A 17,921-nucleotide genomic window follows, 5' to 3' on the forward strand; every position below is an offset into this window, starting at 1 on the left:
CCTATACACACTGTTCGAGCCTCACAAATTTATTAATCCATTTCTCTCTATCTGACATAATAAAATAATTTCTTACCCTACTGTAGGTACTAAGCTAGTTATAAGAAATTAGTCATTCTGTACGTATAACTTGAACCGTGAACATCAAACAAATAAATACTATTAATAACTAAACCAACTTATTTAACTTACTTATTTTTAAATGTCTGATATAGCCATTCTAATGATAAATTATATCTGGTCCTTCGAGGTAGTAAAGTGTCCGTGTGTAGTGATTTTTTAATTGACTTTTTTTAATAAACATTGCGCCGGGCGCTTACACACACTTTTCGAATTATTCAGCAAAATGTATAAAAATATCCAACATTTTTGTATAGAAAACTTAGGACTGTATATGTCTCATAATCAGTTTAATTGCACATATTCTCTATATACTATATTTGGTGTACGATTTATTTCTTGGTCTAATACAACAACTTTTCTCATATTTTTAGAAATATTTGATCTTTTCTTAATTATAACTAGTGAGTGTGCATTTAGAAAAAAATCAACCAATAACTATTTATTTGAGAAAAAAAAAACAATCAAGGTTACTAAATAAATAAAATTACATAATGCATAATAATCGATCAATTTCAATGTAAATCTGAATATTGGACACAAAGGTACTTAATTTATTATTATTACTTACAAAATTATTTGAATTAAAATAAGATAAAATTTATAAGATTTGAATTAAGATAGGATCAAATAGAATGCAAAAATTGAAAAAACTAAATAAGTTTTTTGTTTGATTTTAAGCAACCCAAATTTGAGAAAAATGGTTTTAGACTCGAGAAAACCGATTCTTTGGAAAATTTCGAATGATTAAAAGCATTTTTTGACTGAAATTATTTACTTTATGATTTTATTGGTAGTGAAACATTTTTAGTGCAATTTAGTAGACAAATAAATAAAATGCAACCAAAACTATAAATATCCTTAGAAACAATTATCGTTTATGTTTATGCATAGTTTTTGCAGTAGTAATATTATTCACAATGGTGGTTCATATTAGATTTATTCAAAAATTTTGTATAATACTATATTAAACTGTTTAAGAGGCAATGGAATAAATTTCTGGTAAACTAAATAAAAAAGAGTGTCCTGGACAAAATTTTTGAGTTATTCAGCAAAAATAAAAAAATGTCCAGGAATCTTGTATGACAATCTTGGGACAATATATAAGTGTGAGATTGAATTGATTTTATTCAAAATATTTGTTTAAAACTATATTAAATTGTTTTGAGAAAAATGTAGTAAATTTTATCTAGTTTCTGCTAAAGTAAATAAAAAATAGTGCCCGATACAAAGTTTTTGTGGTATTTGAAAAAATGTAAAAAAATGAACCGAAATCTTGTTTGGCAAACTTAGTACAATAAAAAGGCCGAGTTTGCATTGGATTTATTCAAAAATATTCATATAAGACTTTATTAAATTGTTCAAGAGGAAATGTGATAAATTTTATCTAGTTTCTGCTAAGCTAAATAAAAAAGAGTGTCCGGAACAAAGTTTTTGAGTTATTTGAAGAAATGTAGAAAAATGTCTCAAAATCTTGTATGGAAAATTTAGTACAATATTATAAAAAATAATAAATATTATAAAAAATCGAAAATGAAAATTTTTATATATCTTTACGTTTCAAAGGTTTCTGAACATTTTGGCATACCTTGGAAAAAATGGATGTGTGTGTGTGTGCATGTGTATGTGTGCGTGTGTGTGCGGATACAAATTTTGGTCGACGATTTTGCGATCCAGAAAAAAAGTTTAAAAAATGCCATTTGGCATTTCTTTTATGAGTTTTTAAAAATTTTAAATTATGGTGTGTGATGGTCCAGCATTTTGCCTCACGGACCAATGCCATGCACGACTAGTTCTTCATTGTTTTGTTTTTTTTTTGTAACTTTATGATTATTTATTTATTTAGTCTATGTCTTCTATATATATATATATATATATATATATATATATATCTTCTATATATATAAAAATAAGTCGGGTTTTCCTTCCTGATGAAATAACTGCAAAACACACGAACAGATTTCGACAATTTTGCATTCGTTGGAAAGATCTCGGGCCCCGCAAGGTTTATAGCTAAGAAAATTAGTGGTGCATGGCATCGTGCCCTAATGCAAATTGCTGGAACTTCACGCACTGTAATTAAAAATTCGAGTAACAAAAATAATCAATAACTGTTTTAAATAATTTCAAATAGATTATCTTCTTCTTCTATATATATAAAAATAAGTCGGGTTTTCCTTCCTGACGAAATAACTCCAGAACGCACGAACCGATTGCGACAATTTTGCATTCGTTGGAAAGGTCTCGGGCTCCGCAAGGTTTATAGCTAAGAAAATTAGTTTTGCATGGCATCGTGCCTTAATGCAAGATGCTGGAACTTCACGCACCGTAATTAAAAATTCGAGTAATAACATTAGTGAGAATTATCAGAATTATGCTTGGTTAAGTCAACGAGCAATTCTTGCCGCAAAGAATAATGGTGTACATGCACTGAATTTCACCATTCAATCAAAAATTGCTGTCGATTTGGTGACATACAAATGATTCCGACTGGTTTTCCGTTTGACTTCAAACGATTGCAATTTCCAGTTCGCTTTGCGTTCTCAATAACAAGTCGCAAGGCCAATCGCTTAGTGTTTGCGGGATAAATATCAAATAGATTATTTAGAAAATCATTGTTTTTTACATGGGCAGTTATACGTTGCCTGATCACGAGTTGGAAAACCATCCGCTTTGTTTGTGTTAACGTCAGACCAAAAAACAAAAAATGTGGTTTACCAAAGAGCACTTCAATGAAACGGATAATTTGCGGATTCACTTTCATTTACTTAGAGAGAAGTTCAACTAAAAAACACTTAATTTTAGTAATCGAAATAAATTCATAACTGTTGTGTAATAAAATCAAATTTTTCCTTTTCAAATATAAAACAAATAAAAAATTTCTTCATCTTTCTCACGAAACCATCTGGTGGCGAAACGGGTCGGGTTTGCTAGTTATTCATATAAACGCCAATCGGATATGGATAGTGAATTTATAATATAACACTTAATTTCATAACTTGAACTACTAATGTAATATTTGAAAACTAACATATGATATAATAATATTTATACTTTGCTAAATCTGAATTTTCATATTAAAATTTAAATTTTATATATATTTTCTATCCGGGCCTCTATTTGGCCTTCAATGCTTTCCTCTCTACGGGCGAGAGAACAGGTTTCGCCAGCTCGACATTAGCCGAGTACTTCAGTACGCTTTCGAACGCCATTCGGGTGGGACACGTCGTCTTCTAATGTGATTTTGTTATTTAAATTGTGAGATTTACAAATTATAAATTGAGATTGAAATTTAATAAATAGACATAGAAATATTATAAATATTTAATCAATGTTTAAACAATATTGTGCAGCTATAAACAAGGCTTATTGGTGTTTGTGATGTGAGGAAATTGTATGGAACTCGTGCAAAATTTTTGCGAGCGAGAGTAATAATATTGTATCACATGCGTAAATATATACACACGTTATATATATATATATATATATATATATATATATTAATATATATTTGATTTATTTATTTTAATTTTCATACTCATATTTAATATTATTTTAGTACGTTGCCACAAAGTGTATCAAAAGTTAGAAAAAAAACACTTGAAATTTAAGTGAATCATAACTAATTTTTAAGAACTCTTAAATTATTTGATCAATATGGATGAGAAGTATTTAGTAAATTCGTATAAAATTTAATAATTTACAACTTTGTCTAACATTTATAACGCCTTTAAACAATTCAGTAAACTTACGAATTTTAAACAAAAATTATCAGGCTACTTTTGGACATTATTGTTTTATTATTATATTATTTATAACTTTTGAAATGTGGATGAAGTTTATAGCAACTTTGTGCATAATTAAATAATCTACTTCCTCGTCTAACAATTTAAAAATGCATTTAAGCACTTTTTGGATTAGTTCAATTTGCTTGTCAGTAGAGTCTTTCTCTTTTGTAATATTTTTCGAATGATATTTTTCGATATTCCAAGTCCTATAATCCAAAAAAATTATGGATAACAGAAATAAAATATAGAAAATTTACCACACAACAAATTCATTGAAAAAACACTAGAAATACAAAAACCTTATTATTTAAATAAAATTCTTTAAATGTTCACATTAAAAATATTTGGTAAGTTTAAATTAAAATTTATATATAAATGTAAACATTTAAATCATAATTAATATATAGATGCCGGTTAAGATGGACGTCGTTTTTATTTAATTTATATATTAATTATAATTAAAATAATATTTGTATATATATATATATATATAAATATATATATATATATATACATATATATATATAAATATTTATATATTATATATATATATATATATATATATATATGTTTATAAAGCAGCTGCTCAAAATATTTTTAAAATGTTATTTTATCTTATCAGTTCAGTGTGAAATTTATTTTGATAATTTTGATAGTTTAGTGTTTGTGTACCACAAAACTTTCCAAAAATACTATAAAGTGTTAGTGAACTATTTTTTTGGCAAACAAGAAATTTAGAAATTGTGTTCTAAATTCTCTGGATTTATGCATAACTGAAAAAGTAAGTCTTTTTTAATTATTTTATGATAGATAAATTATATATAATACAATAGTTGTAGACAAAATGAATAAGTATTTTGATGAATTTTATTTTAAAATTTTATAACAACCATAACCTTAATTTTTTTTTCGAGTTTAGAAACTGAATTTATTGCGGATTGTATTAATTCACGCTTATTGTTAAATTTTACATAAAAATATTGATGCATTTTACCAATTTTTGTTCAAAAATTCATATTATTTAGATGCTTATTGAATAAAATAAAATTTTGTTTTGAAAATTATTAAATAATTATTTTATTAATTTTTTTTTACTCGTAATTAAATTAGCAATATGTAATAATCCAATAACAATACACATTTTATTTTATAAATAAATAATATCAAATAATATTTAAATTTTTTGACAGTTCACTTTAAACATGGCAGCCATGTTTGTTTTTAATAAACTTTTAAAATTTTTAAAATATAATTTAAAATCTTAATATATTCGGTAAATTAAGATAAAAATAGCATATTATACTTTATTTATAAAATTATAATAAGTAGATAGAAATATATTTAACAATAATTTAATTTACTTTTAACAATGTTGACAGTTAGCCGCCCATAGTGAAGTTAGATCAAAGTTAAATTAATTAAACTTATTTTAATAAATTATATAATAAGTGCACAATTATATTTGTTTTATTAATTAATATTTGTTTTATATACTTTTTTTTAAATAAATATTACTTAATAATTTTAATACAATTTTTTGACAGTTCACTTTAAACATGGCAGCCATGATTGTTTTTAACAAATTTGAAATTTTTAAAATTGACTTTAAAATCGTAAAGTTTTTGATAAATTTAAAAAAATGTCATCTTATAATTTAATTTATATTATTACAATAAGTAAATAGAAATATATTTATTAACAATAATTTATTTTAATTTCAACAAGGTTGACAGTTAGTTGTCCATAGTGAAGTTTGATCAAAGTTAATTTAAAAACACTTATTTTATTAAATTTTATAATAAGTACATAATTATATTTGTTTTATTGATAACAGGTCAAAAGTATAATATAAATTGTACTTTACTTTATATAATTTTTATTTAAAAACATATAAATAATACTTTACTTAATATAATATATAATAATCCTTTTTATTTGACGTTTCATTTTCAATATGGACGCGCTGACAGTTAAGATAAATCATTTTGATTAATTTTTATATCAAATTTTATAAAATCCTGTCAAAATAGTGTACAATATAAGATGCAAATTCATCATTGAATCGTTGACAAAATAGAAAATACTTAAAAATCGTTTGGTACAAAAAGTACAAAAAGTAAAACTTCTTTAGGAGTAGTTTTACTTCAAAAATATATCTATTACTATCAGTTAGTTTATTTATATGTAACTTTTAAGGCGTCTCTTTTCAAAAAATTTTTTTCAGTCTGTTCTCGAATTAAGAAAGTAAATACTGAAAAAAGTCTTGTAAATAATTTAATAGTCATGTCGGTTTACTCATTCGCCTTGCTGTGTGTAATTATAGTTCATAAAAGTTATTCAAGGCAATTACTAAAGACGAAGAACTAATTTGAACGATATATACAGACAGCATGAGGTCATCTTTACATAATAATAGTTGGTAAAAATAAAATTGAAGGAAAGGAAATGTGTATATATATATATATATATATAATTATGTATTAAACTTCTGTACTATTTCTAGTTCACACACTTTACCTGATTGTGAGAGTTGACATTACATTTGTGCATTTATTTAAAACTCTTGTAACTTTTATACAGTTCATCTAATGTAAATTATGTTTTTGGTAAATTTGGACAAAATTAAATTTTAAATAATGTTTTCTAATAACAGAATGACATACATCAACTCCGTGTACTCCAAAAAGGCTTTTAAAACCGGATCATTGATTTGGTATATTATAGGGGAAATGTCTTGCAATTTTTTAGGTGTTTTTTCTATTATAACTCTTGTAACTTTTAAACAGTTTGTCTAATGTAAATTATGTTTTTGGTGAATTTGTGGAAAATTAAATTTCCTACAATATTTTCTAATACCATAATGACTTACAGCAACTCGGTGTACTTGAAAATTGCTTTTGAAGACGGAACGTTAATTTGGTTCATTATTGTAGGGCTTGTAAATATTTTGGGTGTTTTTTTTAATATAACTTTTGTAACTTTTAAATATTTCATCTAATGTGAATCATGTTTTTGATAAAATTGGACAAAATTAAATTATCTATAATATTTTCTAATATTGTTGTAACTTACAGCAATTCGGTATACTTTAAAATAACATTTAAAAATCAACTATGTTAGTTGACTTGCTGACATCACTAACAGTTGATTTCGGAAGCGTTTATGCATTCATTTACTAAAACTTGATAACTTTTAAATTATTTGTTCAATATAAATGGAATATTTGGCGAATTTGTTCAGAATTAATTAATCTATGATGCCGAATAATAAGATGTCTTTCAGCAATTCGTTGTAATTTAAAATCGCATTTGAAAATGGAAAATTATCTCGTATGCCTCGAATGTGCATTTATCTCTTACATTAATTATACGATTTAAACCATTCGATCAATATAAATGATGTGTTAGATAAATACATTCAAAATTAAATGATCTATATAATGTTGTATCATTATAAATTTCTACAGCAACTCGGTATACCTAAAAATAAAAAATTAGAACGTTTTTAAATATAGTACCGTAGAATCAGTATGTGGGAATTTATTTACTATTTATCTTGTAACTTGTAAACCATTCGATTGATTTAATTGATGTATTTGAGAAATTTGTTCAAAATTAATTGCGCTATAATATCTTCTTACATCATAAAACCCTACAGCAACTCTGTATACTTAAAAATGTGTATTGAAAATGCAAAATTAATTTCATAAATTGTAAACACAAAGTGTGTACGTGCGATATAATTGAATGAAGTACACATTGTATTACGTTGTTTGTTATTGAAATATAATATAATATACATATATATATATATATACATATATATATATATATATATATAGTATCATTGTTCTTTTGAAAAATGATGACACAATGACACACTATTTCTGTGCATTGTTTTTGTTCTGAAGAAACTCAATCGAGTAACAGTTGTTGTCGTTTGCAAAAATTCAAGGGTTTTATTAGAATTTATACGAAAATTGTTAAATTTATTAAATAGACAAAATTTTCTATATATAAGATTTTTTATTTATACATTTTTCCTCATTTAAGTCCTCCGAAATTCGAATTTTTCCATAAAATAATCAAGATTCTTATATAGGTTTTGTCCATTGCTTTTGTTCTGAAGAAACTCAATCGAGTAACAGTTGCTGTCATATGAAAAAAATAGAGGGCTTTATTAGAATTTATACGAAAATTGTTAAATTTATTAAATAGACAAAATTTTCTATATATAAGATTTTTTATTTATACATTTTTCCTCATTTAAGTCCTTCGAAATTCGAATTTTTCCATAAAATAATCAAGATTCTTATATAGGTTTTGTCCATTGCTTTTGTTCTGAAGAAACTCAATCGAGTAACAGTTGCTGTCATATGAAAAAAATAGAGGGCTTTATTAGAATTTATACGAAAATTATTAAATTTATTAAATAGACAAAATTTTCTATATATAAGATTTTTTATTTATACATTTTTCCTCATTTAAGTCCTTCGAAATTCGAATTTTTCCATAAAATAATCAAGATTCTTATATAGGTTTTGTCCATTGCTTTTGTTCTGAAGAAACTCAATCGAGTAACAGTTGCTGTCATATGAAAAAAATAGAGGGCTTTATTAGAATTTATACGAAAATTATTAAATTTATTAAATAGACAAAATTTTCTATATATAAGATTTTTTATTTATACATTTTTCCTCATTTAAGTCCTTCGAAATTCGAATTTTTCCATAAAATAATCAAGATTCTTATATAGGTTTTGTCCATTGTTTTTGTTCTGAAGAAACTCAATCGAGTAACAGTTGCTGTCATATGAAAAAAATAGAGGGCTTTATTAGAATTTATACGAAAATTGTTAAATTTATTAAATAGACAAAATTTTCTATATATAAGATTTTTTATTTATACATTTTTCCTCATTTAAGTCCTTCGAAATTCGAATTTTTCCATAAAATAATCAAGATTCTTATATAGGTTTTGTCCATTGCTTTTGTTCTGAAGAAACTCAATCGAGTAACAGTTGCTGTCATATGAAAAAAATAGAGGGCTTTATTAGAATTTATACGAAAATCGTTAAATTTATTAAATAGACAAAATTTTCTATATATAAGATTTTTTATTTATACATTTTTCCTCATTTAAGTCCTTCGAAATTCGAATTTTTCTATAAAATAATCAAGATTCTTATACATAGATTTTACGACAAATAAATTTTTCCACCAGTATATTTTTTTGATTAATGGATTTCTTTCATAAACAGTTTATATCGATGAATAGATTTTACTTTAATTGGATTTTTCCATAAATTGATTAATTTTAAAATATCATAGAAGTTAGGAATATTGGTCTGAGCTAAACCTCAATTCTTATTTATTAAGTCGATTATTTCTAGGAAGCTCATGCAACCTGCCTTAAAGCAACATGCCACTTACACCTAGTTTGTTAATTATATATATATAATGCACTCGGTTGTATAATTTATAAAATTAATGATATGTTTAACACCTGTAGGTACATTACTTGACCTAGTTACCTACATACAAGCTCACCCATTAATGAAATTAGCTCCTGAATTATTTAGAGGCACAACAATATATATATATATATATATATATATATATATATATATATATTAAGGAAATGTTTCCATAAGAATGTAGGGCATTTTCTATCAAGGTTACACACGTCTTCAATAATTGATTTGGTAAGCATTCAACCTATTTGTGATCAATTTTATTAATTGGTTTTGTCTACTATACGATGATTTTGATTCAAGAATTAAACATGTCTAATTTTTCGTTTTTATAGTCCATGCCTATAATTCGTAGGGAACCATACAAAAAATGGAGCATTTAATTTTGCTCATCAATAGAAACCTTTTCTTATACCTTACTATTTAATTTAATTTGCTAGTTATTAGAATTTTTTGGCCGTGTATATTTAAAGATTCAGTTTGCTCGTTAGTAGAGTTTTGTTTTAACTTCTCTTAGTGCAAGTTATTGTAATCGTCCAAAAATCGAAATTGAAAATTTCTGCATTTCTCGACGTTTTGAAGGTTTCTGAACATTTTGGCATACCTCAGAAACAATGGATGTGTGTGTGTGTGGTTGTATGTATTTATGGATCTAATTTTTCGATTTGTTTCTTATTGATAGGGAGATGTGCTGATTAGTTTTTGGAAAAGGCAGGTCCAGCCGTTTCGGAGATGCGGAGCAATGAGTGCAGAAAATATAAATTGAGTTTTTGAAAGAACGAAGTATCCGATTTGAATGATCTAAAAACATTTAATTTGTAATGATTGAGAGAAGTGGTTATTAGTTTTAGGCAAAGGCAGGTCCAGTCGTTTCGGAGATATCAAGCTAAATGTGCAAAAAATGGCAGTTTTTGAGTGAACTAAGCGTCCGATTTGAATGATCTAGAGAACTTTATGCTCGTATTGACAAAACAATTGCTTTTGAGGATGAAAAACTATTACATCTTTTTTTTATTTTTCAAAAAATATTTTTGTAATTTTGGATTAAAAATTCAAAAAATTGCCCAGGCTAAGCACAGTCTAAGCGCCACTCTGGTACAAATGTTTACCCGAGTGCGTTTATACTGTTTATATGTACTGGAGCACTTTTCCAATTTTGTGAAAACTATTGAAAAATGTGAAAATGCCGCAAAGCTAAGCACAGTATAAGTAAAAATATCGCACAGAATTGTTTGCAAATGCGTTTAGACTGTGACTATACGGGAGCACTTTTTCAATTTTGTGTAAATGAGGCAACTATTTTTTTTTAAATTGAATTCGAAATGAAATGACGATTGTTAATGTTCTGGAGATAAATTGATTCAAATGATTTACATTTGATTTGCTCAGATATAACAATAAGATTGCAAAAATAATGAAAGTTACAGTATTTGTAATAATATTTTTGAAAACGTTTAAAATTTCTCTCTTATTTCATTACGTTAAGGTAGTACCAGCAATTTGCCTTAAGGCACGATGCCATAAACCACTAGTTTACCCATATAGTTGAGACGGATCTCGGAATTCGGTTTGCTGGTCAGTAGAGTCCTTTTTGTTTTAATTTTTTATTTTGCTAATAGTATCATTTCATGGTAGATCTATATCAGTCGAGGGCGATGGCATGACAATGGTAAAGTTGATATCATCGTCTAACTAATAATTATATTAGAGGGCATTTTTTCGCATGCAAACACTGTTTGTTTTAATTCAATTACACTCACGTACAATATATAATTACTAAAAGGTGACGGAATTTAATTAATTACATTCACGGGGGTTTTATTGTCCCTTTTATTATTGAAAGCGGTGGAAAAAAGAAGGAATCTCTTCGTGTCAAAAAAGATATAAAAAATACAGGGTTATAGTGAAGAATTAATTAAATATAAAGCTCTGAATGTAGAAAACAGACTCTACTGACAAGGAAAATAAATCTCATCATAAGATGAGGAATCTAGATAAAATTAAATAGTGCCGAAAATGGTGAAATGGGAATTCTACTGATTTGAATCTCTAACCGTATTTCAAAATTAGACGAAAGAGCATTTCACTTGCAAGTAAATAGTAATGGATAAAAAATACTAACTTGAAAGTCTACTGGTGAGAAAACTGATTATCGAAAAAGCTAAAAGTAAATACTTTTTTTAATATAAAAATACACTTTTTATTTCTACTACTTATGTTGTCACAAAAAAAATCAGATCTAATTATAATAATAATAATACTGAAGCAAGGACTTTACGGTTTTTACGGATTTTTAACCAGCTTTGCTGATAAGCAAATTAAATGTAAATCTACAAAATAAAAATAGGACTTTACTGACGAGCAAATTGGATCTCGAAATAAAAATTTTGCCTAATATTACAATTTATAACATATAATAGAACTCTGCGGATTCTACACTAATATGAATAACAAAGAAGTTCATATAAACATATATATATACCAATATATATATATATATATATTTATATATATATATATATATATATAATATCCGGTATATTTAAATTCTGGCAATAGAATTGAATATAAAGATGTTACGACCTTCGCATGTGTTACATTACGTAATGAAATGTATTCCAACTTTAAATTTATATATATATATATATATATATATATATATATACACACGTGTAAGTATATATAAACTATATGATTTAATTTTTCTACACTAAAAGTCTTCTTCTTGATCTAAACGTTTTGAGAATATTTTATGTCTGTTTTACCTGAATTAAATTAAATTAATTAAAATCTGAAAAATTTTACACCCTAAATTCAATAACAAAACGAATTCTATTTGTATATACGTCGAGTTATATATGTTTACCATTATGAGTATTTATGAAGTCTAAAATTATGAGTTTATTTTTAACAAAAAAAAATCAATAAATTCTCTTCAAAACGTTTTAAGCCTAATTAAAAAAAAGTTTATATGTATGATATTTTAATGTGCTAATATGTTCTAAAAGCACAATTTAAAATTGTTTGGTATTTTTAGAATTGTTTTTATTTTTTTAAATTTTGGCTAGTTTCACCGATATAACTTGAGTCGCAGTCTTAACAATTGGTTTTATAACCAAATTTTTAAGACGTTGGATTTTGAATGGAATTTTTGATTTAGCAAAAATAGTATTAGTGGTTTATTTCAAAATTGATTATATATATATATATATATATATATATATATATATATATATATATATATATATATATACAATATTATGATTCTTGGGTTCAAGGACATTTCCCAGCCTCTCTCTCTCGGCATGAGAGCAGATCAATATTAACAGACTAAAACGTCCCCTACATATAAAAATGTGTATATATACATACATATATATATATATATATATATATATAAATTTTATATACATCGTTAAAAGCACAGAAGTTCATTGTTTGCTAATTTTATGTGATGGTCAACTATTGTCGATTTTTACTACACAGTACAATTTTCTCAGACATAATAGATATAAACTCTACTTCTACATAAATATATATATATATATATATATATATATATATATATATTATACATACATACATACTTTAGCAAATCTAGCCACGTTTTGCTGTGGCTTTTATACAAATCCACTGGATTGAAATTTGAACAGCAGATCATTTTTATTTGACAAAATTTTCTTGCAATTTTTATTTATTTAAATTTACGAACTAATATTGAAATCATGTATGTTTAACATTTTAAATAACAAAATATATAGTACATTTTAATAGTTTTTCAATATTAATCTAATGGTCAGTCAATTAAATAATAAATAAAAATTATAAAACTATCGATGTTTCTTAACATTCAATCCAAATATATAATATAGGTTGTCAAATATCTCCCTTCCGCCTTTTTGTATTATAAACCAAGAGCAAAAAAGCGGAAGGGAGATATTTGACAACCTAATAGTTCAGTGATTATAGTAAGTTCACCTGGGAATTTGAGATACCCTGCTGTAAGTCTGTAAATACTTGTATATTGACACCCTAAAGTTGTCTCAAAACCTACATATGGTATTGATACTTTTGTATCGCATCCTGAGGTCATTTCGTTTGTTTTTAACTAACAATTCATAATTAGTTTCACGTATGTGCACCATTAAGAAAAGTAATGTTTTGAATGATGTAGTGCAACGACCTTTAAGCTTTATACATTTTAAATGTGTAAATGTATGTATGTATGTATGTATGTATAAGGCCATTATAAAATGCTCAAGTATTTATATGCCTTCGACTTAAGCATTTTGAAATTGCATCATTACTTGCACGCAATGCACAACAATACTGTAATTTAAAAACTGTACCAGAAAAAAATACTGTAACTCTGGAACAGTTATGATTAATTTATATATATATTATATATATTTATATATATATATATATATATATATAATATGTATAAATATTTATTTAGAGTAATTCTTCGACTTAAAGGTGGCACAAGCCTATTACAATGTTCAGGGTTATTTAGGAGAAATTTCGAAGGGTGAAAAGTTTTTGGTTCAAATGTAACATTAAAATTAAGCCCTAAACACGCGATGTTGCATTTCTCATTGCCATATAAATTATATATATATATATATATATATATGTATATTGTAGAGCTTCGAACAAAAAAATCCAAAAAGTGATAAAAAACAAAGTTTTTTAAAAAATCATTTATTTATTTATTTACTGTCGACGTTTCGGAGCTAGGTACGTTCCATCTTCAGGACATCTGTCAAGAAACATGATCTTAATAAGATTTAAGCAAACAATATGTTTAAGAAAAGATGGATTTTTTAATTAATAAAATAGTTGACACAATAATGTACAGAAATATGATAATATGATCAAAATGAAAATGATAAAAATAAATGAGTGGATTATATAGCAGGATATTAAATATGATAAAAATTTTTGAAAATTTGGAAAGTTTTAAGAAAAAGTTAATGAAAAAATTGAATTAATTACCTGTATGATTGAATATACGTTAGCACTTTTTCACTAAAAAGGATTTTATCAAAAAATGAATTTATGAGTTACTTTTTAGCCGAATAGGTAAATTTTGTAAATCAAAATTTTCTATAAGTTATGTCTTTTTTAAATTTGTTATTTGACACAAACAATATCATTCTCTCGATGTTATGAGATCGGCTGTTTGTAATGAACTGATTTTAAGTCACACGTGCGCTACTTGAAAACTGTAATTTTATTAATTAAAAAATCCATCTTCTTTTTTTAAACATATTGTTTGCTTAAATCTTATCAAGATCATGTTCCTTGATTGATATCCTGAAGATGAAGCGTACCTAGTTCCGAAACGTCGGCAGTAAATAAATAAATGTTTTTTTAAAAAACTTTCTTGTTTTTTATTACTTTTTGGATTCTTTGTTCGAAGCTCTACAAAATATTTACAAATCCAAGACTCTACCATATTTATATATACAAACATTTTATGGTTTGAACTAAAATTAATATTGCTAAAAATAAAGAATATAAATAAAGAATATCATGAATGGAATAATATATAGTAAATATCATAAATTTGTAAAAAATCCCTGTCTAACTTATTTACAAAATTGCAACAAAAAAAGAATATATGAATGAAATTTTATTCTTTTAGAAACTAAACCATAAGAATCCTTTTAAATAGTATTAGACTATTTAATTAATTCTACTTTTTAAAATTTAAATTATTCTAGTTTGCTAAAGTAAATTTTTTGGGTATATATCTCAATTTTGACGTTCGATTTTTACATACTAAATTATACATTATAAAATATAACATGTATAACATGTATAAAATTTATATTTTAAAAGTCAACGCGTCCTAAGAGTTATTCATTAATAAGTTTGTAGTTTTTTTTTACAAATTTTTGGCAAAAAAATGTTCTTATTAATTAGACTTTTTTTAGTCAATAGTATTGAAAATTTTCCAATTTCAAATCAAAATACTGTGAAATCTTATAGCAACTTTTTAACGTTCCCATCTTTATATAAAGAAAATAAGAATGTAGCCACAGCAAAGCGTGCCCGGTTTTGCTAGTATAAATAAACACACACACACACACACACATATATATATATATATATATATATATATATATATATATATATATATATGTATATGCAAATTGCATAGATGCATTAAAATAATCCCCTTGGCCATCATCATCATCTTCATCAATACATATTATTCCATTGATAATACCATTTATTCCATTTATTATTCAATTTTCAACCGAATTGTATTTTTCCACGTTGGAAGAAAATTATAGGGAGTTAAAACTACGAAAGATTTTTGGGGTAGATAAACTGGTAATATATATATATATATATATATATTAGTGATGTGCCGACTCGAAAATTTCCTGATTCGAGTGATTCGAATCAGAAAAAAACCTGATTCGAATCATGATTCGAATCAATTCGAATCAAGTTCATATATGAGCAATTATTAGGTTGTCAAATATCTCCCTTCCGCTTTTTTGCTATTTGTTTATAATACAAAAAGGCGGAAGGGAGATATTTGACAATCTAATATAATTTAAGAGAAGAAATAATATCATTTTAATAATTTTATAAGTGAAATAATTAATTTAGTAAGCAATTAGTTCCAAAAAGTGCAGAGATGAATACATTTATATTATATATATATATATATATATATACTCGTATATATATATAATAATAATAAACTAGCTACAAATATAACTAATATTTCAAGTGAATTTACAGTAAAATATAACCAAACACTTCTCTATCACTAAAGCATATAAAACAATATTCTTAATCTTACGTTGAAAGAATGCATGTGTATATTATTGATTGTTTAGATCTAATTAAACAGGGGGCTGAATCTACAGGGGTCTTACGAATGATTTAAAATTCAATCCTCTACTCACTCTACTGTAAAGATTGATATTATTTCATTTGTGTGAATTTGCCATTACTTGCATAATTAAAATATGATAATTTTGTATGTGTATAAAACTCGTTGTGTAGTTTATTTTGATAATAATTAAAATTTAAATCGCGTATTTATTATCTAAATGAGTTTTTGATATTTCATGAACAAATTTGCTCTCAGCGCTTAGTCAAAAATAAACAAACACTCAAGACCCATACGCACAGCATCTCGATAAGTCGATACGCTGAAACGCGGACACATGTTTCGAACTCAAGTCGGTATGATTCAGTTTGAGCCATATGAACTCGGATAAATTCATAACGACTTGAAGTCGGGATAAGTCGGTTTGAGTCATAGGAACTCGAATCAATTCATATCGACTTCAAGTCGGTTTGAGTCATAGGAACTCGAATCAATTCATATCGACTTGAAATCGGGATGAGTTGGTTTGAGTCATAGGAACTCGAATCAATTCATAACGACTTGAAGTCGGGATAAGTCGGTTTGAGTCATAGGAACTCGAATCAATTCATATCGACTTCAAGTCGGTTTGAGTCATAGGAACTCGAATCAATTCATATCGACTTGAAATCGGGATGAGTTGGTTTGAGTCATAGGAACTCGAATCAATTCATAACGACTTGAAGTCGGGATAAGTCGGTTTGAGTCATAGGAACTCGGATGGTATTGTTAGACAATGAATGCGGTTAAAGTCATATAAATTGGAGTCGGGTGATACATTTAAGCGTATTAAAGCCGGGTGACTCGCATGATTTAATTCAAGATTTATTTTTTATATTTATTATTATTATTTTTTATATTTATTATTATTATTATTTATATTATTATAATATTGAATTAAATTAAAACATTTTTTTTATATTTATGAAAATTTGTGTTCACACATGTTTTATCACAGTAAATATTTCGCGGCTTGATACGAGTTGATTCGAATCAAGTAAAATCTGATTCGAATCAAGTCGTTAAAAGCTTGATTCGAATGATTCGAATCACTTGATTCGACTTGGCACATCACTAATATATATATATATATATATATATATGTAAATATAATGTAAATATACATGTATATGCCCAGACAGCACAAGACATGCCAGGGAATGTCCCACTTGTCCTCACAATCTCCTAATATCGCGATATCCTATGAATATCCTATGAATATGCAACGGGACGTCTCAAACCCAAAGGACTCGAGCAGGTATAACAAACGGTTCACGAACATGTCGCACTCATACGCGCACGGCTTGAGACCTCTAAACGCATATGTTTGTCCCTTTCTCTTTCGTCGCGTCGGCTGTAGGCTGTAGGCACGGAGCGTCCTTTAAGGTTTCAGCATTATCAATAGACGCTATATGTCATAGTTTTTGAGTAATTGAGTAATAATAGTGAAAATTTTATTTGTTTTATATAATTATATGAGCGTGTGTTATAAATAATTAATATTATTTATCAAAATACTCTAAAATTGAATAATAATAGTGGAAATTTTATGTGTTCTATATAATTATATGTGCGTGTGTGTTACAAATATTGCAGCCGTGTTTGAAAGAGGATTGACAAAAAAGAGCATTGAAAGAGTTGGT

General features: G+C 26.0%; 1 protein-coding gene across 1 annotated transcript in view; it reads left to right on the forward strand.

Annotated features, from left to right (window-relative positions):
- The first annotated feature begins 4,611 nt into the window (after positions 1-4,611).
- Positions 4,612-17,921, forward strand: part of LOC113373346 (CTL-like protein 2) — a 52,619-nt gene continuing 39,309 nt past the window's right edge. Inside the window, exon 1 of the mRNA XM_026613657.1 lies at positions 4,612-4,689. The gene's annotated coding sequence lies outside the window, so the exon portion shown is untranslated. The remainder of the gene's footprint in view (positions 4,690-17,921) is intronic.

Source organism: Ctenocephalides felis, unplaced genomic scaffold (genome assembly GCF_003426905.1).
Source record: "Ctenocephalides felis isolate EL2017-DRISC unplaced genomic scaffold, ASM342690v1 CF-g0.4_SCAFFOLD_00845, whole genome shotgun sequence".
NCBI lineage: Eukaryota > Metazoa > Arthropoda > Insecta > Siphonaptera > Pulicidae > Ctenocephalides > Ctenocephalides felis.